Raw genomic sequence first — 24,421 nt, forward strand, 5'->3', positions numbered from 1 at the left:
TTAAGGACGTGTTCTTTTCTATATATAGTAAGTGTTCGCTGTAAAACTTAAGTCTAGGGGCTGGGGAAGTGGCTCAACAAAGATGTTGTGTCCACCAATAACTAAAAATAAATAAATAAATATTTTTTTAAAAAATTAAAAAATAAATAAATAAAACTTAAGTCTAGTAAATGGTGGCCTGGGGCTCAGAGGAACACACAGTAGCAGCAATGGTTGGTTAATCAGTATGTAGCATTTAATATAGAATCCAGATTAATTTATATTCAAAGTGACTGTATAACACTGTGGACAAATTTTTTCCCTTTTTTCTACATTACCTACATTAACTATAAGTATATATTATAAAAAACAAAAATCATATACTTTTATAATCATCGTAACAATTTAACAGTGAAGTAAAATGTACAATGGTGATTAGAATTGTGGGCACTAGAAGACTGCCTGTACTACAACAGCAGCTCCAAAAATTCAAGTTACTTATTATACTTAATCCTCAATTCTGTCACCTACAAAATAAGACAAGAGTACCAGTACCATCGAGCACAGTGGCACACACCTGTAATCCCAGCCACTCAGGAGGCTGAGGAAGGAGATATCAAAGAGTTCAAAGCCAGCCTCAGCAAAAATGAGGCATTTAGAAATTCAGTGAGACCCTTTCTCTAAAATAAAATAAAAAATAGGGCTGGGGAATGTGGCTCAGTGGTTAAGCACCCCTGGGTTCAATGCCCAGTACCTTAAAAAAAAAATTTTAAAAAAAAGAGTACCAGTACCTCATAAGATTGTGGTGAGAATGACACAAATATACAAGAAAGTATTTTTGCAAAGTACTTAGTAAAGTGGGGGAACTTAAATTGAAGGTTTATCACTCAAATATGTTCCCCAAGCTAGCAGTTTGGGAATAGAGATTTCTTGCTCCACCTGGAGGCCCTAACAGTTCATGACACTTTTCATGGAAAATTAATTCTGTACAAAGGACAATTTTTTAAAACATCCTGGAAGAAGCCCTGTCCTTTTGACAACTAACTGTGAAAGAGACTAAGATGGCACCTGAACATTTCTTTTGCTCTTTCTTCTCCCATTTCACCTTACAAGCACTCATAGTGTTTAATAGCACTCACTATTTTCTCTGCACACCCAAGGAAACTCATTCTTTTATGGGCTGGATTTTTGTGTTTGCGTGTGTGTGCATACACATGCATGCACACAAATGTTCATACAGTTGATATATTATAAAAATGGAAAGTCCTACATTGTAGAATTCCTATACAAGGCAATCAACAAGAAAAAGGGGTTCCCTTAAGGAAAGGTGGACATGATGGACATGTATTGATTTTTTTATTGGTGCATTCATTATAAGTAACAGTGGGATTCGTTGTTACATATTCATACATGCACACAATATAACAATATAATTTGTTCAATATCATTCCCCAATATATCCCTTTTCATTTTAATTTACTTGTACAGACTTTAATATAATCTTCATCCTGAGGACCACCTAGAAAACTATTAATACAAAATTATAATTGTGATATTACTTTGGATTGCCAGGACTACTTCTATAGTTCCTAAAGCATCTGAGGCCTAAGCCTTTAATGTATTTGGGGGTGGGGGGGTAACATGAGTTTCTGCTTGCTCAACTAAAAAATTCTTTTCCTACAGACAGAGTCATGAGATTATTTTGCCCTTATCTTTATTCAATCTGCACAACAGCTTATTAAAAAAAATAGTCAGCCCACAGTATTCTTATGGCATTTGTTTTTATCTCGAAGGGAGTTTCATAATAAAGTAGTTAGATGACTTGAAACTTCCTGGTAAATAAATAGGGAGAATCTCCCTCTCTAGATCCACTTATCCTAGCTGGCACCCTCATCGTGTCTGTCCCCCAATGGTAAATCTAATCAGGTGTCTCACACTTTTCTAATTCTGACCCACACTGATCGCAGTAAAATTTCTGAAGCAGATAGGTGATCTCATCATTGCCCTGCTTAATGCCCTTCTGCAGACCAACTTCCTAAAGCCACAGCTCTTTGCTTTACTGAGCTTGTGATCAGTCCCCTATAAAAACCAATGAGAGTTAGGACCCTATGTCCCTGAAACAATGCACACAAATTTTTCATAGTCACAACAAGAACATTATTTAATGTCTTATAATTCCAAACATAAGTAAGAAAACTCCATTTTCAATTCATAAAGGATTTAAAGATTTCTTCAGGAAAGTCCAAAAAACTTTGCTGAAAGTAGAAAAGTCTTATTTTAAGCAAAAAACAATACGCTAAAATACAGACTACTCATCAAATCTTTTTTTTTTTTTAAGGTATCTAGGAATGCCAGAATGATAAACTTTCCCAAAACCCAATTATTTCATTTTATATGAACTTGTGTCATTAGGGTATCCTACATTAGTCATTCTGCTGCAGTCCTTGGAGATTCAATTCCTCAGCATTTTGTATATGTTTTAGTTTTATGTTCACTAAAGTTTGAGGTTTTATCCTTAATTGGCCTCAAAGAAATGCAGAAATATGCAGGAGACCCAAACCCCACTTTCTACCAAAACTCCAATCTAATGCATTTTTGTAGGTCTGACTGGAGGACAAGCAGACCATTGTACTTTTACATCAGGCATCAAATCCTAAGTGTCTACAGCGGAGAGAGGGTAAAGCAGGCCCCCTGGTAGGAGGGGTGGGACTATGGCAAACCATCTAAAAGATCTCATAAACAGCTCTCAGAAAGCATGTTTACACAGGGAGGTCAAATCATCTCCTTCCCCCCACCCCCATACCATGGAAACAGAGACTTCTGTGTGAAATAGTCCCAGTTTAAAAGCACTGTTTGGCCAGGGAAGGTTCAGGGGCACACATCTATAAGCCCAGAAGCTCAGGAGGCTGAGGCAGGAGGATCATGAGCCAGCCTTAGCAACTTGGCAGCACCCTGAGCAACTCAGCAAGACCCAGTCTCTAAATAAAATGTTTTTTAAAAGGCCTGGGGATGTGGCTCAGTGGTTAAGCACTCCTGGGTTCAATACCTGGTACAAAAAATAAAAAGCATTATTTAACCCTATTACCTCATCTAAAAAGTGTGATCTAGCCCATATCCACCAGTTTATGCCCCACTGCAGTACAGGTCTTATTTATTCTGAGCCACATATGCTGTTAGACACTGAGAGCATGTAATGAAGAAGACTCAGTCTATGTCCCCAAGAGGTGCAAAAGTCAGTGGAGGAGAAAAACAGATACACTTCCATAAACACTTGGTCACTGCAAAGATAGAAGTTGGTACAGGTCTTGGGGGAGTAAGGAGTCAGGAAAGTCTTCCCTCTGGAGGGGAGATGTGAGATGAGTCCCCTAGATCTGAACCAAACAAACAGGAAAAGGCAGAGGCACCAGGGCTGCAGCAGTGAGTGCAGGCATGCAATGCAAACTTGCAAAGCTAGGGAGGTGAGCAGAGAAAGGTGCCTTATTGAGCCCAAATGAAGTTTAGAGAAAAGAAACAGACTAAAGACAATTGCAAGTAGAAAACAAAACTATGAGAACAGCCCATACGCCAACGTGGAGAAAAAGAAAGTCTGGCAAACACATTCAGAATTTTAATATTTTAGTAAAATTATCTCCTAAGAAAAATAGTCACATACAAAGGAGAAAATTTTATATCACCCATAAATGCTACATTATTGTTATATTTCCTTTCTATCTAAAACTACTCAATGGGATTGGTTCCCTCAAACTTTATTCTACTTATTTTTCCCTTGATCCTTATTTTTGTCTGTTGTTTTCAAGATCAATTATGTTTACATATACAACAATTCAAAAATGAAATTAAAAAACAATTTTAGTGACATTAATATCAAAGGCAAAGCACTTAGAATTATTAGAAAGATTATGAAAACTTGAACACTGAAAACTAGAATACACAGCTTATTTTTGGAATACCTAGTACCATCCTTAAGCCTCCTTTTTCTTAACTCTGAGGACTTTATCTTCATAGAAAAAGAAGAGGAATTGTCATCCCCCATCTCCTACACACACACCCCCCACACCCACACTCATAACGCTGGAGATCAAACCCAGGTATGATTTACCAGTGAGTTACATCATCAGCTCTTTTTTTTCCCCTTTCCACTTTAATTGGTGCATTATAGCTGTACATAACGATGGGATTTGTTGTCACAAAATCATACTTGCACACTACATAACAATGTAATTTGGCCAAAATTACTCCCCAGCACTTTCCCTCTTCCTCCCCTTTTTCCATCCCCTGGTTTTGTCTATTTCAATTTCTCCATTTTGGCATATGTAGTATTAAGCCTCAATCTTCAGTTAAAATGAAGCACCAAAAAAATGTTATGTATCAGTTTAAAAAGCCAAATTCAATTTTCATTCACATAAAATTTAAGTAAACTGCACAGGCCAGAAAGACATTCTCTGTTAATTTTCACCAGAGAACCACAGTGTACAAAAAGGGGTGGCTCTGCATATAGTTTGACCCTGCTTAAGTGTTTCAATTGACTAAACACTCTACAATAAATATAAAGAGCTATTCTGCGGGAAGGAAGGGAAGGAAGGGAAGGGAGGGAAGGGAGGGAAGGGAGGGAAGGAAGGAAGGAGGGAAGGAAGGAAGGAAGGAAGGAAGGAAGGAAGGAAGGAAGGAAGGAAGGAAGGAAGGAAGGAAGGAAGGAAGGAAGGAGGCAACCTATAGAATGGAAAGGCCAACTTGCAAATTACATATCTGGCAGGGTCTAGGATCAAAAATGTATGAAGAGGAGCTAGGGTTATGGCTCAGTGGTAGAGCGCTTGCCTCGCACATGTTAGGCACTGGGTTCAATCCTCAGCACCATACAAAAATAAATAAAATAAAGGTATTGTGTCCATCTACAACTAAAAATATTTTTTAAAAATAACTATAATTTTTAAGGAATTAAGTACTGATGCACACTATGAAGTAAATGAACCTTGAAAAATTTTCAACAGGTAAATCTACAGAAACAGAAAGCTGGTGATTATCAGGTACTTACTGCTAATTGATAAGGTGTTTCTCTACAGAGTGATAAAAATATTGTGAAATTCAAAAATGGTGATGGTTACACAACTATGTGATATAATTAAAAACACTGAATTATAGACTTTAAATCAGTAAATTCTATGGCATGTGAATTACACCTCAATAAAAATAATTGTTTCAAGTGAGCAGCTGCTCTTTTAGATCTACAGTACCATATGTTATGGAATGAAATATTCTTCCCCAAATTCTCACACTAAGGCTCTATTCACCAATGTGACTATATCTAGAACCTTTAGAAGATCATTAAAGTTAAATGAGAACATAAAAATGCAATCTAACATAACTATCCTTACAACAACACAAAAAGGGGCTGGGGAATGTAGCCCAGTGGTAAGGCACCTGCCTGGCATGCTCAAGGTCACAGCAGAGAGGGGTGGGAGGAAGAGAAGAGAGAATAGACCTCCCTCTCTGCCCTACTCTCTCCCTGTCCCTCCAGAGTTTCCAATGTTTAACCTACCCATTCTATGGTATTTTGTTATAATTGCTCAACCTAACCCACACTATAAAGTAACTAAAATAAAACTACTTAGGTCAGGTGTTATTTTCCCATATTCAATCTTTGTAATCACAAGCAGATACCAATTCTCTTTCTTAATTTAAAACAATTTTCTCTATTTCTTTTTTCTGATCTTCGACTTTTACTAGAGGAAACAGCAGCAGGCAGGTTGTGGTATCAATAGCTCTGCTATATGTGTTCCCTCGTGCTCTCTGGAACCAAGAGCACACAAACAATAGCACTCATTGTCCACAGGCCCTAGGGCCTGCCCTGAAAAACTGCATAGCTGCTATACCCTGTCTCTTCTTTTGCCACAGACCTACCTCGCTACTGCTCCCATTTCTACTAGGTGTCGACTGTTGTCAAAACTGTTACAACAATATTCACCCTTTTACTTCTATGCTGTCAATCAGGGCTCTGCAATCAAAATGTGTGCCCTTAAAACACCTGCCTCTGTGGCTATCAGTGCTTATACTCAGGAGTTGCCAAGTTTTATCAGATCTAATTAGGGAAGGGGTCAGGTGTCTTAAATAAGCAGAAAAAGAAAAAGCCTTGAAGACAAAATAAGTTTTAGGGTGGAGAAGACACTATTTCAAGTTACCAAAAAGAGTCAAAAACTCAAAAATGAGGGGAACCTGTTTAATCAGCCAAGCTAATATAAAAGGCCTGTTGCAGCTGTGACAGTCAAAAAGCTCAAATGAGAAAGGGGGAGAAGGGATGCAAAAGGAAGTCAAACTCTTAAAAAGCAAGTTCTTTGGGAGTCAGAACAAATTCTTCCCTGTGTCCACAACACAAGCATCTAGTTACAGTAACAGGGCAACAGAGTCAACAGCAAAATCATAACCATCATGGGGAAAAAAATCTGAAATAGTAAAACAGCATACAATGTATGTTACAAAGCTTCAGAACACTGAAAATTTAACATTCTTTCAAAAGTGCTACTATTTGTGTTACCTTGGACAAGTCAAAAGCTTGCGTAAGTTATTATCAAAAATGTGATTCTCCAAAGCATCCTTACATTTGTATGGTCCTTTATAGTTTGCATCTAACTTGATCGTCACAATTTTTCCCATCAAGAGACAAAATATCAGCTTCAATTTGCAAATGGAAGGTCTTCTGACTGAATTGATTTCTCCTGATGTGAGGGGCGAAATCACTACCTACTGTTCACAAATAGAGAAACTGAAATGGAAGAATAAAGGCAAAGACAAGAGAAAAAGCAGACAACTTGAGAAATGAACATGGAGAATGTGAGTGAAGACTACTCTCTAAAAAATACTTAGCTGAACACTGTGATACAAATCTATAATTCAGCAACTCAGGAGGCTGAGACAGGAGGATCACAAGTTTGTAGTAGAGCACCCCTGGGTATAATCCCTAGTACCATAAAAAAAATTTTAATAAAAAATACTTGATATATTCCAAAGAAAATATATATGGTATACATTAAACAAGTCAGTAACCAAGCAAACACCTATGAAGACTAGAGAATTAACACCAAAATATTATCCAGTGCTAATAATGAAAGTCAATTATTTTTTTCCTTTTCATACTCTTCCATGATTGTGTTTGCAGTGAAAAAATAACACCATACACATACAATTATAGCTAAACTAACTAAAAGTATGCTAATACTAACTACTACTAAGAACTAATTTCAGGTTTTGGACAACTCGTTTAAGCTCTCTGGACTTGTTTCTTCATAGAAAAAATTCAGAAAATAAACTAGATAAAAGTTTTCCAAACTGTGAGCTCATGTAGGTAAAGTGCTTTAATGCAGAACCTGGCATTGAGCAAACACTCAAAACATGCTAACACTGTTCACTGCTACTAACCAAAGGCTCAATAAGTGGCAAACAGAACCTAGCAAGCAAGCAGAATTCTGCGCCTAAGCTTTCACATTAACCATTTTGCTTTTATGCTTCAAATACTGTACTCCTGGATATGATTTCAACTAGAGAAAAGTTTAAAGTTTTCAAATTTCTTAACTTACAGTATAATGTCATTCCAGATAATTACTTGTATTCTCATCTTTTTGGCAAGTCTAGAAATACTCCTGATGAACACATAAAAAACATAAGTCTAGGTAAGCTATACCGGGCATAACTGTAATATACTGCATTAAAAAATGTTTGTTAATTCTGAGATCTTATGGCTGTTCTCCCCCTAACCCTATTTCAAATTACAAGTACTAGTCACTAAAAATCTCTGTAATTATTTCCTGGCTAGTATCATAAAACTCCCAGCCTTTTTTAAACAAAGCAGAAAGGTAAACTAATGAAAAGACACTTATCTAGGCTGTCTTCAATGCGCCCTTTTAAGTCACAGGAAGAAATTTCTTAAAACATTGGAAACTATCATATTGCTTTTCAGAAAAGATTGGAAAGCAGCATTAGCTTCAGTTGTCATTCACTATTCAATTAAGTTGCTCTCAAGGACTCATTAAGCACAGTACCTACACACTTTATCCTACTTTCCCTCCATGCTAAATAAGCACCTCAACAGAAAGTAAGTATAACTCTAAAAACCAGAGGGCCCATCAAACAAAGAAACTATGCTCCTGACTTTCAGCTTAGATAATACTTTTTTTGTAGTTGTAGATGAAGAGAATGCCTTTATTTTATTAGTTAATTTTTATGTGGTGCTAAGAATCAAACCCTGTACCTCACACATGCTAGGCAAGCACTCTACCACTGAGCTACGACCCTGATCCCAGTTTTGCTAATACTTTAACCCAAACCTCATTTTTGTTTTATAAATGAGATAAAAGATAAAATAAACATCAAGTGTTTCCATGACCATCTTTCTAATCAAAGAATTCCTACTGTCCTTAGTAGCAAAAGGCCAAGGACAAGAAAAGAAGAAACAGATGCAAGGAAACAGGAGATACAAAAGAACAAGGCAAGATTACTCTGATTTCTGGATTAACCTCTTCCCATTCCAGGCTCAGTAATACCTATCTGGAGCAAATGTGGCTTGGGGGGGGGGGGGAGGGCATGTGGACTTGATTGCACCTAGAGTCCAGCTCCAACCCACTAACCACCATTTATTAGTTCTATGTCCTTGGGCAAGCTATTTGACCTCTCAGGACCTGTGTGCCTCATCAGAATGTAAGTGGCAACAATATATAGTTTACTGGAGAGTAATGAGACTTAAATGAGAATGAATAAAATACTGCCATAGCATTTGTTCCCTCTTCCATTCTTTCATACCTGAAAACTAGGCTCTCAGTCTGATACTTACCTTCCACCTCCAGAGGCATGGCAGGAGGAAGAGCTGCTACATAGCAACTCAATAGTGCAAATGTCCATTCTCATGAGGTTACAGATACCCACATAATTTTATACTATCAAAACCATTTTCATAATAATTCAAGACATCATGGCCATTTTCTCTGTGTCAATATTGGCACTAACAAGGTAAAAGGCAGTGGATAAAACTGCTGAAAATCTTACCACAAATCAGGGCAGTGGTCCCAGACTGTACAGCAGTTCCGTATTCATTGACAAGGATCTGCAGTTAAGATAATGCTAGCTTCACTTCAGAATGTTCTTGAGAACAGTTTTTTTTTTTAATATCTTTTTTTTAAGTTGTTGGTAGACCTTTATTTATTTGTGGTGCTGAGAATCAAAACCAGTGCCTCACACGTGCCAGGCAAGTGAGCTACCACTGAGCCACAGCTTGAGAACAGTTGTTAAATATTAATTTAATTAACCTCAACCTTGAGTACCCACAATTGTTTAATACTGTGTGATAAACTGAGAAGCATTCCTGCTGCACAAAAATTTACATCTTAAGGAGAAACTCATGTGCAGCTGCTTCACGTGCTTTTTGCAGGGAACAATATTCTCAGCTGACTAAAATACAAGCCTTGATACTCAAACCTAAGTACCTGTCGAGTCCTTTCTCAAAAATGAACCTGTTGCTTTAAAAAAAAAAAAAAAAAAACAGCTGATGCAAGGATACAGGAAGGGTTTGAAGATTTTCTGCACCACAAAATAATAATAATATCATCAGATATATTCTACTTCAACCAACATAATGTATCTTAACAGACTAAAGACAAAAGTAAATATGAGAAGCTAGTTCTATTAAGCCAGACGTTAAAGAGATTTATAAAAATGTAAAACAATGCCATTCTCACTAATTTCAAACGTATGTATTTTAAAATATGCTATTTTGCTAACATTCAATGAACTTGCTGTCATTTTAAATTAATCAGTAAACACATTAAGAAATAAAATTCAGAAATTTTCAAAAACAGTAAACATCAATAGATATGAACCACATTTATTAATTTCTTTGGGTTTCTCTATAATTTTTAAGAGTCTGCAAGCACTTGAGAGAGCAACCTGTTTAGGAATCACTGTTGGTTGTAAATTAGTACAGCCACTATCAGAGTCAGTTTGGAGGTTCCTCAAAAGACTAGTAGTGTAACCATCATACGACCTAATTATACCATTCCTCAGTACTTATCCAAAAAAAATTAAGTTAGCATACTACAGAGATGCATGCATGCCCATATTTATAGCAGCACAATTCACAACAGCCAAGTTATGGAATCAGCCTAGATATTGGTCAAAAATCAACAAGTAGCAGGGGAGTGACACATGCCTATAATCCCAGGAGCTAGGGAGGCTGAGACAGGAGGACCTATGAGTTTAAAGCCAGCCTCAGCAACAGTGATGCCCTAAGCAACAACTCAGTGAGACCCTGTCTCTAAATAAAATACAAAATAGGGCTGGGGATGTGGCTCAGTGGTTGAGTACCCTTGAGTTCAGTCCCCGGTACCCACCCCCCCACAAAAAAAAATGAACGAGTAAAGAAAATGTTGCATATACACAATGGAGTTTTATTCAGTCATAAAGAACAATAAAATTTATGTCATTTGCAGAAAAATGAATGGAAGTAGAGAACATCGAATTAGGCAAAATAAGCCAAACTCATAAAGTTAAGAGTTCGATGTTTTCTCTTATATATGGAAGCAAGAGAAAAAAGGGGTAGAGGGATGGGAAGGGATCTCATGAAAAAAGAAGAGGGACCTGTGGAGTAAAGAAAGGGGATCAGGGGCTGGGGTTGTGGTTCAGCAGTATTGCGCTCGCCTCGCACATGCAAGGCCTTAAGTTCAATAGTCAGCACCACATAAAAATAAATAAATAAAATATAGGTATTGTGTCTAACAACAACTAAAAAAATAAATATTTTTTTTAAAAAAAAAAAAAAGAAAGAAAGAAATGGGATCAGGAGCCAGGCACAGTGGCTCCTATAATCCCAGCAGCTTGGGAGGCTGAGACAGGAGGATCATGAGTTCAAAGCCAGCCTCAGCAAAAGCAAGGTGCTAAGCAACTCAGTGAGATCCTGTCTCTAAATAAAATACAAAATAGGGCTGGGGATGAGGTTCAGTGGTGGAGTGCCCCTGAGTTCAGTCCCCAATACCCCACCCCCCCAAAAAAAAAAAAGAAAGGAGATCAGAGGCCAGGCATGGTGGCACATTCCTGTAATCCCAACGACTCAGGAGGTTGAGACAGGAGAATCACAAGTTCAAGGACAGACTCAGAAACTTAGTGAGGGCCTGTCTCAAAAACAAAGAAGTTGGGTAGAGATACAGCTTAGTGGCAGAGCATCTCTGGGTTCAATTCCCAATACCACCACCCCCCCCAAAAAAAAGATGGAGGGATAAAGGAGTGCAAGGAGGAGATTGAGGAATAAAACTGATCTGTCATGTGGGCTAGGTTGTGGCTCAGTGGTAGAGCACTCACCTAGCACGGGCAAGGCCCTGGGTTCGATCCTCAGCACCACATAAAAATAATTAATTAAGTAATTCATTAATTAATTATATTGTGTCCAACTACAACTAAAAAATAAATTTAAAAAAAATTATGTCATGTGCATGTATAAAATGTATGAATATGCCACAACAACAAAAAAATCACTGTTTAATACCATTACTAAATTCCTTAATTCAGGCTATTTGGATAAACAGAAATGTCACTTGGTACTTGAGGTTTTTATATCCTGTCACATCACTAATCTCACTTTTTGTTACCCTTTGGTTGTCAAAATACTAGCTGAATTAACCTTTTATCTAATTAATTTTTAAAGAAAAAAAAAAGATAGCTTCCTACTACCCTCTTGGATATAAAGTCCTAGCCCTGCATAAAACAGAACTCAGGCAAACTACAAATGCACACAACTACAGGGTTTAGGGACACTGTCCTTCAGTCTATACACTTGTCTTGGGCATAAAATTTTGGCTCAGACAGCAAGTATCATAAGTATTTAACATGTCTGGTGCTTAATTACTACATCCAAAACAACACAGCATCACAAATCAAATGATTGTAAGTTAATTTATAAATACAATGTATATGCATGAGTAAAATTCAACAAGCAACATTTTCAAGTAAAACAAAACAAACAAAAACCCAAAAAGGTAAAAATGAAATTTGTTACTTTTTTTTAAACTTCTTTGGAAATCACAGTTAAGAAAAACATATGTTCACAATATCACCCTGCACATATCTAATTTCTTCGAAAATATAACACTGTTAAAATTCTGCATGTGCTAATCAAGGACATACACTATAAAATCCTTTCCACAGAGCCAAAGAGTTATAATAAAAATGAATCTATTACAACAAATTAGTTACAAAGAATAGAAGGGTTTAAGTACACAGCCTACTTGTTGATGGTATAATTAATATCTGTTCAGCATTCATTGACAATATTAAAGGCTAAAAATTAACTTCTTTGTCCCTTCTACATTCTTGACCATTTATTTAAGAAACACATTGGTAATTAACAAGTTTAAGGTTTTGTTTTCAACGTCTATGTCTAAATTTAATGCATGAGATTTGAAAAGGCTGCTTTTAAAATTTTTTTTCTAATTATTTTTCCAAACTACCAAGTGGTCTTTCCAGTAATCCAATTCATCAACTGTTTAAATGATTATATTTTCTTTTTAGTTGCAGTAATGAGTAGGTTTTGTTGTATACTTAAAGCAAAGGATAAAGCACTATCTATTTTCTTTTAATACACATGAACACACACATTGTCTTTCTCTTATTCAATCACAACACCCACACTTATCCCAAACAAGGTCTAGAGTAAACCTTTCGAGCTAGCATTCATACTTTGCTCAGGCCTCTCACCTCAATTCCTCTAACACAAAAGTGTTGCCAATACAGTCACATGAAAGAGAGAAAAAGCTACATATTTTAAATGGACCAAATTTATGTTAAACAAAATAACAAAGAAAATGTGTTAGTATAATTTGTTTAGGGTTTCTCATTTTAAAAAATACATAAGGCTACATCCACCACACTGAAATCAATAGGCAAACAAAATACATTTTATAAGTGAACCAAAAGACCTAAATAAAATGGTAATAATGTAACCATTTAAGTCATATTCACTAAGCTAATTTTACATTTGTGTGACAAAAGCCTATTTATTACCAAAAGCCAGACTGCAACCCCCAAATACCTTCTTATACAACTCTTTTTTAACAGTGAATTCCAGGTAACACCTACACACTTACACAGCAATAGAAGTTTAAACATTAAGACTACTCACTACAGCTAGGGTTGTGGCTCAGTGGTAGAGCACTCACCTAGCATGTGTGAGGCACTGGGTTTGATCCTCAGCACCTCATAAAAACAAAATAAAGGTATTTTGCTCACCTACAAATAAATATAAATATATATAATATTTACATAAAAACTGCTCAGTAGAGACAGAATAATAATAGTCTCTTCAACAAATATTGTTAGAGCAACTGGATATCCATCCCCCCCCCAAAAAAAAAGCTGGATCCTTCTTTCATACCATATACAAAAATGAACTCAAAATATATCAACCTAAATATAAAAGCTAAAAATAATAAAACTTTTTTTCTCATGAAACTATGTTATTCTTTTGTGTGTGTATGTGTGTGGTGCTGACAACTGAACCTACAGCCTTCAGCATGCTAGGCAAGTGCTCTACCCTGAGCTACAGCCATATGTCTAAAAAATTCCTAAGAAAGAAAAATAAGAGCAGAATTTCACAACATTATGGGTAAGGTAAGATATTCTTAGATACAACATCAAGAAAAAAGCAACAAGGGCTGGGGCTCAGTGGCAGAGCGCTTGCCTAGCACATGTAAGGCACTGGGTTCGATCCTTAGCACCACATTAAAACAAACAAATAACATAAAAGGCATGCTGTCCATCTAAAACTACCAAAAAAAAAAAAAAAGCAAGCAACAAAAATAACTGATTAATTGGGCTTCATTAAAATTAAAATTTTTTCTACATCTAAGGACATTATCAAGAAAATAAAAAAGATAATCTTTAGAATGAGAGAAAATATTAACAAAGCATAAGCCGGTAAGAGTTTAGTGCCTAGGATATATAAAGAGAAAAAAGACAAAACATTTGATTTAAAATTGGGTGAAAGATTCAATAAACATTTTTTCTAAATATATAAAAAGCCAACAAACACATGAAAAGGTGCTAAAAACTCATTAATCATTAGGAGAATCCAAACCAAAAAAAATTAGGTATCATTTCACTTCTATAAGAATGGCTACAGCAAACATAAAAACCAGTAAGTGGAACTGGGGTTGTGGCTCAACAATAGAAAGCTCGCCTAATATGTGTGAGGCCCTGGGTTCAATCCTCAGCACCACATAAAAATAAATAAATAAAGGCATTGCATCCAACTACAACTAAAAAAAAATAAATATTTAAGGAAAAAAAAACAGTAAGTGTTGGCAAAGATGTGCCAAAATTGTAATTCTTGTACACTTATGGTAGGAATATAAAATGGTATACCTGCTATGGAAAACAGTATGGTGAGTTCTAAAAAAGTTAAAACATTGGCTGGGGTATGGCTAGTGGTAGAGTACTTGCCTCGCACAGGTAAGGTACTGGGTTCGATCCTCAGCACCACATAAAAATAAATAAATAAAGATATTGTGTCCATCTATAACTAAAAAAAATTTTTTAAAAGAAGTTAAAACATAATTACCACAACCACACGGTTCCATTCCTAGGTATACGTATACCCAAAAGAACTAAAAACTACTTAAATATATGCACATGCATGTTGACAAAAAAGTGGAAACAACCCAAATGTCCACCAACAAATGAACAGATAAACTGTGGTATGTGCATACAATGGAATATTATTCAACCATAAAATGGAATGAAACACTGATAAATACTAAATGGATGGACCTTGGAGATATCATGATAAATACTAAATGGATGGACCTTGGAAATATCATGCTAATTGAAAAGAAGTCAGGCCCAAGGAGTCATGTGTTGTACAATTACATTAACATGAAATACCCAGAATAGGACATAATGCAAGTTGGTGGTTGCCAGGGTACAGGAAGAGGGGGCACAGGGGAGAAACTGCTTAATGGAAACAGAGCTTTCTTTGAGGAGATATAAAATGTTTTAGGGAACTAAGCAGAAGTGGTGGTTACACAACAGTGCCAATGTAAATTGTCACTTAACTCTTCACAGTCAATTTCATGTTATGTGAATTTAACCTTGGTATCTTTTAAAAGTTTGCAGAAATGTGTCATTTACTATGAAATGCTTTCACCAGACCAGTGGTTTTTTTCTTAATCCCTAAAGTCTCCCTTGGCTCATAATCTGAAAGCAGCTGGAAAGCAAACACTGGGTCAAAATCATCCTATAAAAAGAATCAGAATTATACATTTACATAAACACTGAAATTTAAAGCTAGCAGGTAGGGAATGGTGCTGTAGAAAAGCAGTAGAAAAATTCAAAGTCAAATGAACAGGAAACCTTCTATAAACTGAAGCAATGGCAAATATTCAAGTCTACATTAACACCACCAGTGTTAAAAAAACGCCAGATGGCAAATGACTTCCACCTACATTTCAAAGTTCAAATTACAAAGTAGTACCACACAGAAATGGCTCTAAAATACCTATCCATATTTTGCATTTTAAACACTGCAGGCAGTCTACTACTTTTTCAATGGCTGACTATTAATGCAAATAGAATTATAATACTGGCACTGTTTAGAATGTGAAAAACAATAAAATCTTTCTTCTCAGCAACTTACTATGTACTTTATTCATCACCCAAGTGTATCAGAGCTACATAATAACACACAACAGTGTTTCTTGCCTTTAAGAGTGAGTATTTTAAGGACAAAGTCAAAATACTTTATTAATTTTCAAGAAGTATGAGATAATATTCAACACTACAGAAATGATTTGGGAACATACTATTCATATCTTTCTTATAGTGCATCTGAAGAAAAAAACATCTAAGGAAGCTTTGTTTCAAGGTATGAAATGTCAACTCAAGTATGCCCAAAAGAAGTAAATTTTTAGAAAGATCCTAAAAAATTGTTCCTTAAAGTCACTTTGACCAGACCACACATAACTAAAAAATTAACTAATCCGTATGCAATAAAAATAAGCAAGTCTGGTATACACACTGAATGGGAAGAAATGTTACCAACATTTATTGAGGGTCTATCAGGCAGCATGCCGGGAATTTTCATATCTCTTACCAATGAATATCCAATGATCCTATTACTCCTATTTCACTGAAGAAGGGGCACTAGTAAGTCAACTGAAGCCATTCCACATTAATAATCACTGAGATGCAGCCCCGCTCAAACAAGACTTTCTAAGTCCCAACAACACTCTGAGAAAATGCTTGCCATTTTAGGACCTTACTCATAATGACTGGATAATCAAGTGATCTAAATCTTCATCCAAGTAAATAAAAACATTTAACAAAACAGAATAAAAAACAAGAGTATTGCTAGGCACAGTGGCGCACATCTGTAATCCCAGTGGCCAGGAGGCTGAGATAGGACGATTGTGAGTTCAAAGCCAGCCTCAGCAAAAGCAAGACACTAAGCAATTAAGTGAGACCCTGTCTCTAAATAAAATACAAAATAAGGCTGGGGATGTGGCTCAGTGGTTGAGTGCCCCTGAGTTCAATTCCCAGTACCCTCCCACCCCTCAAAAAAAGTATTTCACCTTATCAATAAAGAGCTCCTTTGAAATTAGTTACAAGTTCACTAATGCTTCTTGGAGAATAGGTATTAAAATATATAGGTATGAAACTATATAAACCTCATTTTTCCAGCTCTTTAACAAGATGTCACATGAGACCATCCCATGCCTTAATAAAATCAAGGCCTAGTATGGCTGAAATAATCTGCAGAATCCCTCTGAAAAGATTATATACCATACTGTCCACATGAATCAACCAAGAGAAATGTAAAAACAGAAATTCACATGTCCTCCCAATGGGGTGCTAAGAATAAAAACCAGGTCTTTTGACAAATGCTATTTTTTAATACCTTTACTTTATTTATTTTTAATGTTTTAATTAGTTACACATGACAGTACAATGATCTTGACATATTATTTATTTTTTATGTAGTGCTGAGGATTGAACCCAGGGCTCGCCTGTGCTAGGTGAGCACTCTACCACTGAGCCATAACCCCAGACCACAAATGCTAATTTCTATTGGTGCACCATAGTTACATTTAATATTGGAGTTCATTTTAGACAAAATTATATATGTATGGAGTAAACTTTGCTCCAATTCAGTACCAAGTATTTCCCCTTTCCCTCCCCAATCCCTACTCCTATTCCCTTTATTCTACTCTACTGATCTATTTATTCATTATGCATTATGGTTATTCATAAAAGTGAAATTCATTGTACTATATTCATATATATGTTCATAGGAAAGTTTGGTCAGATTTATTCCACCATTCCTCCCTTCTCCTATCTCTTCTCATGCCCCATTAGTCTCCTTCTTCCACTGATCTCTCTTCAATTTTCATGGGATTCCTATACCACCACCACCATCACCTCTTTTCCCCTTATTTTTATCTACCTTCTACATGTAAGAGAAAATATTTGACCCTTCTGGGTCTGGCTTAGTTCACTTAGCATCATGTTCTCCAGTTCCATCTATTTACTAACAAATGCCATAATTTCACTCTTCTTTACGACTGAGTAAAATTCCAATGTGTGTATATACACACATGTCACACACACACACACACACACACACACACACACACCTCTCCACATTTTCTTTATCCATTCATCTGTTGACAGACATTTAGGCTGGTTTGACAGCTTGGCTATTTGGGAATTGCACAGCTGTAAACACTGACGTGGCTGCATCTCTATACTATGTGGATGGTATAGATCTCTTGGATATATACCAAGAAGTAAGAGAGCTAGATTATATATGGTGGTTCCCTTTCTAGTTCTTGCTGTTTTTTGTTGTTGGGGGTTTTTTATTATTATCATCTTCATACTGTTTTCCATAATGGTTGTAATAATTTGCAGTCCCACCAACAATATACGAGTATATCCCCCCCGCATCCTCCTCAAATTTTATTATTATTTGTGTTCTTTTTTTTAAATATTTTTTTGTTGTTGTTGCAGATGGACACAATATCCACATTTATTTATTTATTTATGTGGAGCTAAGGATAACCCAGTGCCTCACACATGCTGGGCGAGCGCTCTACTACTGAGCCACAACCACAGCAGTCCCTTATTATCTGTATTTTTTTATCATTGCCATTCTAAATGGAGTGAGATGAAATCTCAATGTAGTTTTTTTTTGGGGGGGGGGGGGCAGGATGAGGGGGGGCACAGTGGGGATTAAACCCAGGGGCACTCAATCACTGAGCCACATCCCCAGCCCTATTTTGTATTTTATTTACAAACAAGGTCTCACTGATTTGCCTAATGCCTCACTTTTGCTAAGGATGGGTTTAAACTCAAGATCCTCCTGCCTCAGCCTCCTGAGCCTCTGGGATTATAGGTGTGAGCCACCATGCCTGGCTCAACATAGTTTTGACTCACATTTCCCTGACTGCTAGAATTGTTTAACATTTTTTCATATATATGCTGCCATTTGCATTTCTTCTTTTGAGAATGTCTACTTAGTTCTTTTGTCCATTTATTAATTAGGTCTTTTGGTTGTTGTTTGTTTTGAGGTTTTTGTGTTGAGTTTTTGCTCTTTTGGTTTGTTGGTTGTTGTTTTGTTTTGTTTTTAGTAACAGGGATAGAACCCACTGGTACTTCACCACTGAACCACTTCCCCAGTCCCTTTTGTTTGTTTACTTTGAGACAGGGTCTAAGTTGTTTTAGGGCCTTGTTAAGTTTCTGAGGCTGGCTCTGAACTTGTGATCCTCCTGCCTCAGCCTCCCAAGCCACTGGGATGACAGGGGTGCACCACAATGCCTGGCTTATTTGAGTTCTTTATATATTCTGGATAGTAACCCCCTATTTGAAAAGCAGGTGACGAAGATCTTCTCCCATTCTGTATGCTCTCTCTTCATGCTCCTTTCCTTTACTGTCCAGAAGTTTTTAAATTTGATCCCATTTCCTGATTCTTGGTTTTACTTCTTGAGCTTTAGAAATTATGTTAAGGAAGTTGGTACCTAAGCCGATAGGAAGTGTTGAGCCTACATTTTTTTCTAGCAACTGTAGAGATACAGGTCTAATTCATAGGTCTCTGATCCACTTTGAATTGATTTTTGTGCAGGATATGAAAAAAGAGATCAATTCCATTCTTCTATGGATGAAGATATCCATGGATATCCAGTTTTCCCAGCATCATTTATTAAAAAGGCTATCTTTTGCCAGGCACGATGGCACATGCCTGTAATCCCAGAGGCTCAAGAGTCTGAAACAGGAGGATGGAGGGTTCAAAGCCAGCCTCAGCTACAGTGAGGCACTAAGCAACTCAGTGAGATCCTGTCTCTAAATGAGATACAAAATAGGGCTGGGGATGTGGCTCAGTGGTTGAGTTTTCCTGAGTTCAATTCTCAGTAACACACACACACCCCAAAAAGCTTATCTTTTCTCCAACATATTTTTTGGCACCTTTGTATCTATATGGGTTTGTCTCTGTCTCTTCCATTCTATTCTATTGTTCTTCGTGTCTGTTTTGGTCCCAATACCATGCTGTTTTCATTACTAGTATAATTTGAGGCCCGCTGCTGTGATACCCTCAGCATCAATCTTCTTGCTCAGAATTGAGGTTTTTTGTGGCACCCAGATTTTCTCCCACAGTTTTGCATCCTACTTTGGGATGTCTTTTACACATCTAACTCCCCAACTAGATAACAAAATGTTGGAAAATGAGGCCAACTTCTTGCTTAACCCCAGTGCCCTTGCAATGCCCATTGTATACTGAGGGCTCAAAACTTGCTGAACGAATGGACAGAAGGTACTAAATTCAGATGAACTGATCAAACCAAGTCTCAAACCAACAAAAGTTTCTTCAAGAAGATAACCAGAAATAGAAATTTATCCAATTACAAGAGGAAGCATACAAATCACTCTATTCCTTAACTCATTACAATTTGAAACCCCAACTATATAAAAAAAAAAAAAAAAGGATTGGAGGGCTGGGGATGTGGCTCAACCGGAGCGCTGAGTTCGATCCTCAACACCACATTAAAATAAAATAAAGATGTTGTGTCCACCAAAAACTGAAAAATAAATACTAAAAAATTCTCTCTCTTTCTCTCTCCCTCTCTCTCTCTCTCTCTCTCTCTCTCTCTCTCTCTTAAAAAACTGGATTGGGGAAAACAGAAAGATGGAGAGACAAACAAAGACAAGTGCATAAAAGGATAAACCAAATGTGGCAACATGTAAAGAACTCTTGAACCTATATAACGGACATATGAGAAAATACTGGTTTGCTCTTTTGACTTTTCTGAAATTTTTTAATTTTTCAAGGAAAATACTGGGGGCCTGAAAGAATTCTTCCAATCCTAACAAAACTGCAACATGTATTAATGGTTCAGGCAACCTGGAAATAAACCCATGAAGAAATAAGCACCAAAAAAAAGTCAGAAAACTCTTAGGAAGCATACTTCCTCAAACTTTTTTTTTTTAATTTGTGTGTGGGGGGGGTGGGCTTACAGGTGTGCACCACCACACACTCAGCAAACTTATTTATTTTGACAAGAGAGCCAAAATCAGAAAGTGACAACACTGTTCTACATTCACTGATTCAGCAAATACTACATATAAATCATTATTCTGACATTGAGGAAAGATAAATCAAAGAACTGAACTTTAATTGAAATTTTTTAAAACCCTATATTACCAGAAAAAGAAAATGAATATAACCTGCAAATCATTTCAATAAAAGTTAGAATCAGTTGCAGAACTTTCAAACATCCTAATTCCTAGGTACAATGTAAACTTCAGGAAAACATAAAATTTCCCAAGTCCATGATTAATTTTTTGTAGTCTGCAGGTAATAAAGCAAATAACTGCCTTATCACTCAGTTTTAAAATAAAACTGGAAACCAATCATCTATTTAAAAAACAATCATGACTCAAAAACAAACTATGCATACAAGAATAAAATTCTATATTGGCTGTTCAATCTAGAAGGAATACAGTAAGGCTATAAGCATACAATGTTTATTTGTGAAAAACTCAAATGTTATTTTATTTATGATTTATACTATTTTTCTTAAAATTTTCTTTTAAAAATCATATTAATAAATAATATTAATAATCATATTAATCATATTAATAAAATCATGTTAATAAGGCTATCTTTGTTGCCACCTACTGGTTAATTCACCTACTGGTGAATTGTCATTTCACATCAAATATTCACTACTATTAATGTAAAAGAGACCAAAAAATCTTAATAATGCTTTCTTTTTAATAATGTTTTACTAAATTATCATGACAAATTCCTCATTGAAGGAGTTTTTAATCTATATCGAAAGTTAATGGACCAGGCAAGGTGTGGTAGCCCAAGCCTGTAATCCCAGCAGCTCAGGAGGCTGAGGCAGGAGGATCCCGAGCTCAAAGCCAACCTCAGCAAAAGTGAGATGCTAAGCAACTCAGTGAGACCCTGTCTCTAAACAATATATTTTTTAAAAGGGCTGGGATTATGGCTTGGTGGTTAAGCACCACTGGGTTCAATCCCCAGTACAAAAAAAAAAAAAAAAAAAAGTTAATGGTATCTTGACTTTTAACAATATCCTCACATATAATTATCATCAGTGTGCTGGGACTATTAAAATACCATAACAATTCATGAGCAACATAAAATCCTCATTTAATGAAAATAGTTTCTGTCTGAACACTTCTTTATTTTTTAAAAACTGAAATAGTTATATGTACCAATTTATTAGAATACTGGAGTTATGTAAAAATTTAGGATATTACCATCTAATTAAGTAATTGATTACTTAGGATCAGAATTCAAACAAAAAGTTTACCCCTAACATTTGTTTGCTATGCATTTTAAATATCTTTTACTCTACAGTAGTCCCTCCCATCCTCTATGTTCTTCCCTTTTTCACACTATAGGTTGAAGAGGAGAAAGTACCTGTTGTACTATTCAATGTTTTTTTAAAAAAATCTACGATTATATTTACCCAGATTAAAAAGTATACCAAAGTAACACATATTTTATTAATTTTGTTAGTGTGATAATATATTGTGATTATATTTTTTAAAACACCTCCAAATATTTTAGTGGTTGCTAAGTATTAAAGTATGTCTTTCCACATTTTATATGCTTTAGTCCTAAATTCCAATGTGGTGGTAATCAGTGGCAGAGCCTTTGGGATTTAATTAGGGTTATGTAAAATCATGAAGGTGGGGCCTTCATGATGGGATTGAAGCACTCAGAGACACCAGAGACCTTGGGTTCCCATTCTTGTGCATGTGAGAACACTGGGAGAAGGTGCCTCATCTGCAAGACAGGAAGAGAAACCTCACCAGAACTTAATGACTCAGGCATTCTTGGACTTACTGTTTCCAACAAATGTTTGTTGTTTAAGCTACCTCAGTATATGCTATCTATCTAAGCATTTTTATGGCATCCCAGGCTGACTATGACAGCAATGCATATGGAATACAAGTGAAAATATCAGAGATCTTCTTTAGAATGCATTTGCACAATAAGGAAAAACAAGAAATGGAGCAAAATCCTAATAATTGTTAAATTTATATGACAGGTAGTTGGGGGTTTTAATATGTCATCCACTCAAAAGATGTTTGAAATTTAAAAGTAACTTTAAAATAGAATGCATAAAAAAAGAAAAGAATGTATAAGCTAGGCATGGTGGTGCATACCTGTCATCCCAACAACTCAGCAAGAAGATCACAAGTTCAAAACCCGCCTTAGCAACTTGGCAAAGCCCTAAGCAACTTAAACCCTGTCTCAAAATAAAAATAAATAAAGAAATAAATAAGGTTAGGGATGTGGCTCAGTGGTTAAGTACCCCTGGGTTCAATTTCTAGTGCCAAAAACAAAACTAAAAGTAAATATTTTTAAAAAATAGTTTTTAATCCAATTCCTATAACAAAAACCCTAAAAATGTATTAATATAAAGTACTAATCTGAAATTATTATGAAGCAAAAAAAAAAGGAAAGGTAACTCAAAATTTTATCATCTTTAAATTTAGTAAAAACTGCTACAAAGTTTTTTAAATAATCTAAGTGTCCCACCCCTAAGAGTCTCAAGCTAAAATGACTGACCTCAAAGACTTATGTTCTAATTAAGTGATTTATCCAAATTACTTATCTGCTTAAATTTCCTCAGTTACTGGGCTAGGAAGTATAGCTCACTGGTAGAGCTCTTGTCCAGCATGCACAAGGCCCTGTGTACACTGAACATTAAATAAATAAATCCTCAATTTAAAAAAAGAGAATGCTTATATTTTTTATCCTATTCTAAACAGGGTGTTTGTCATAGTACTGAGGTTTAATCACAGGAGTGTTCTCTCTGAGCTATATCCCCATACCTTTTTTGTTTCGTTTAGCAGCAAGGAGTCCACTAAATTGCACAGGCTGGCCTTAAACTTGGGATTTATCTCAACCTCATAAGTATCTGGAATTCCAAGCATGTTCCACCACACCAGGCTAAAAATTTTTCATTTTATATATACAATAAGCTATTGTTAAAATATTTAAAATTTATTTATTTTCTTCCTGTTATTTGAAACACTTTCTTTGACTCTTCCTGTTATAACTTTCAAATTAGTCTTGGATTTTTCAAGTAGACAGATTATCTGAAAATAGTATACTCTGCTTCTTTCTAATTTGTTATGTTTTTCTTTTAATATGTATATTTTTAGTTGTAGTTGGATATAATACCTTTATTTTATTTATTCTTTTTAAAAAATATTTTTTAGTTGTAGTTGTACACAATACCTTTATTTTATTTATTTATTTTCACGTAGTGCCGAGGATTGAACCCAGGGCTTCCCACATGCTAGGCAAGTGCTCTACTGCTGAGCCACAACTCCAGCCCTTATTTAATTCATTTTTATGTGGTGCTGAAGATGGAACCCAGCACCTCCCAGGAAAGCACTAGGCAAGCACTCTACTGCTGAGCCACAACTCCAGCCCCTCTAATTTGTTATGTTTTACTGGGATTTTTTTGGTCTTACTGCACTAATATTTCTAGACTACTACTTCTAACACACTATTTCTTAGAACATTAACTGTTGGGCTGGGGATGTAGCTCAGTCGGTTGAGTGCTTGCACAAGGTCCTTGGTTCAATCCCCAGCACTGGAAAAAAAAAAAAAAAAAGAACACTAACTGTTAATCTCATTTCTAATTTTAAATGAATGGCAATATTCATAACACTAACTACAATCCACAGATAATATCATTTTTAAAAAGTCAGTATTTACATATTAAGGAAGGGTCTTTTTTTCCTAAGGAATGAACCTAGAGCCTTTGGCATGCTAGGCATATGCTCTATCCCTAGTCCCAAAAAAGGGTCCTTCTATTTCTATTTTACAAAGTTTTTTGTAAAGCCCTGAGTTTGAGCCTCAGTGGGGAGGAGACAT

At 35.9% G+C, this 24,421-nt stretch overlaps 1 protein-coding gene across 9 annotated transcripts in view; it reads right to left on the reverse strand.

Moving 5' to 3' along the window:
• Nucleotides 1-24,421, reverse strand: part of Srpk2 (SRSF protein kinase 2) — a 227,807-nt gene that overhangs the window by 163,877 nt on the left and 39,509 nt on the right. Inside the window, exon 3 of one of the 9 annotated variants that reach the window (XM_078040216.1) lies at nt 9,010-9,067. The exons of the other annotated variants lie outside the window; for them this stretch is intronic. The gene's annotated coding sequence lies outside the window, so the exon portion shown is untranslated. The remainder of the gene's footprint in view (nt 1-9,009; nt 9,068-24,421) is intronic. 9 annotated transcript variants of the gene reach the window in all.

The sequence above is a fragment of the Ictidomys tridecemlineatus genome, chromosome 2 (assembly GCF_052094955.1).
Source record: "Ictidomys tridecemlineatus isolate mIctTri1 chromosome 2, mIctTri1.hap1, whole genome shotgun sequence".
Classification (NCBI taxonomy): Eukaryota; Metazoa; Chordata; class Mammalia; order Rodentia; family Sciuridae; genus Ictidomys; species Ictidomys tridecemlineatus.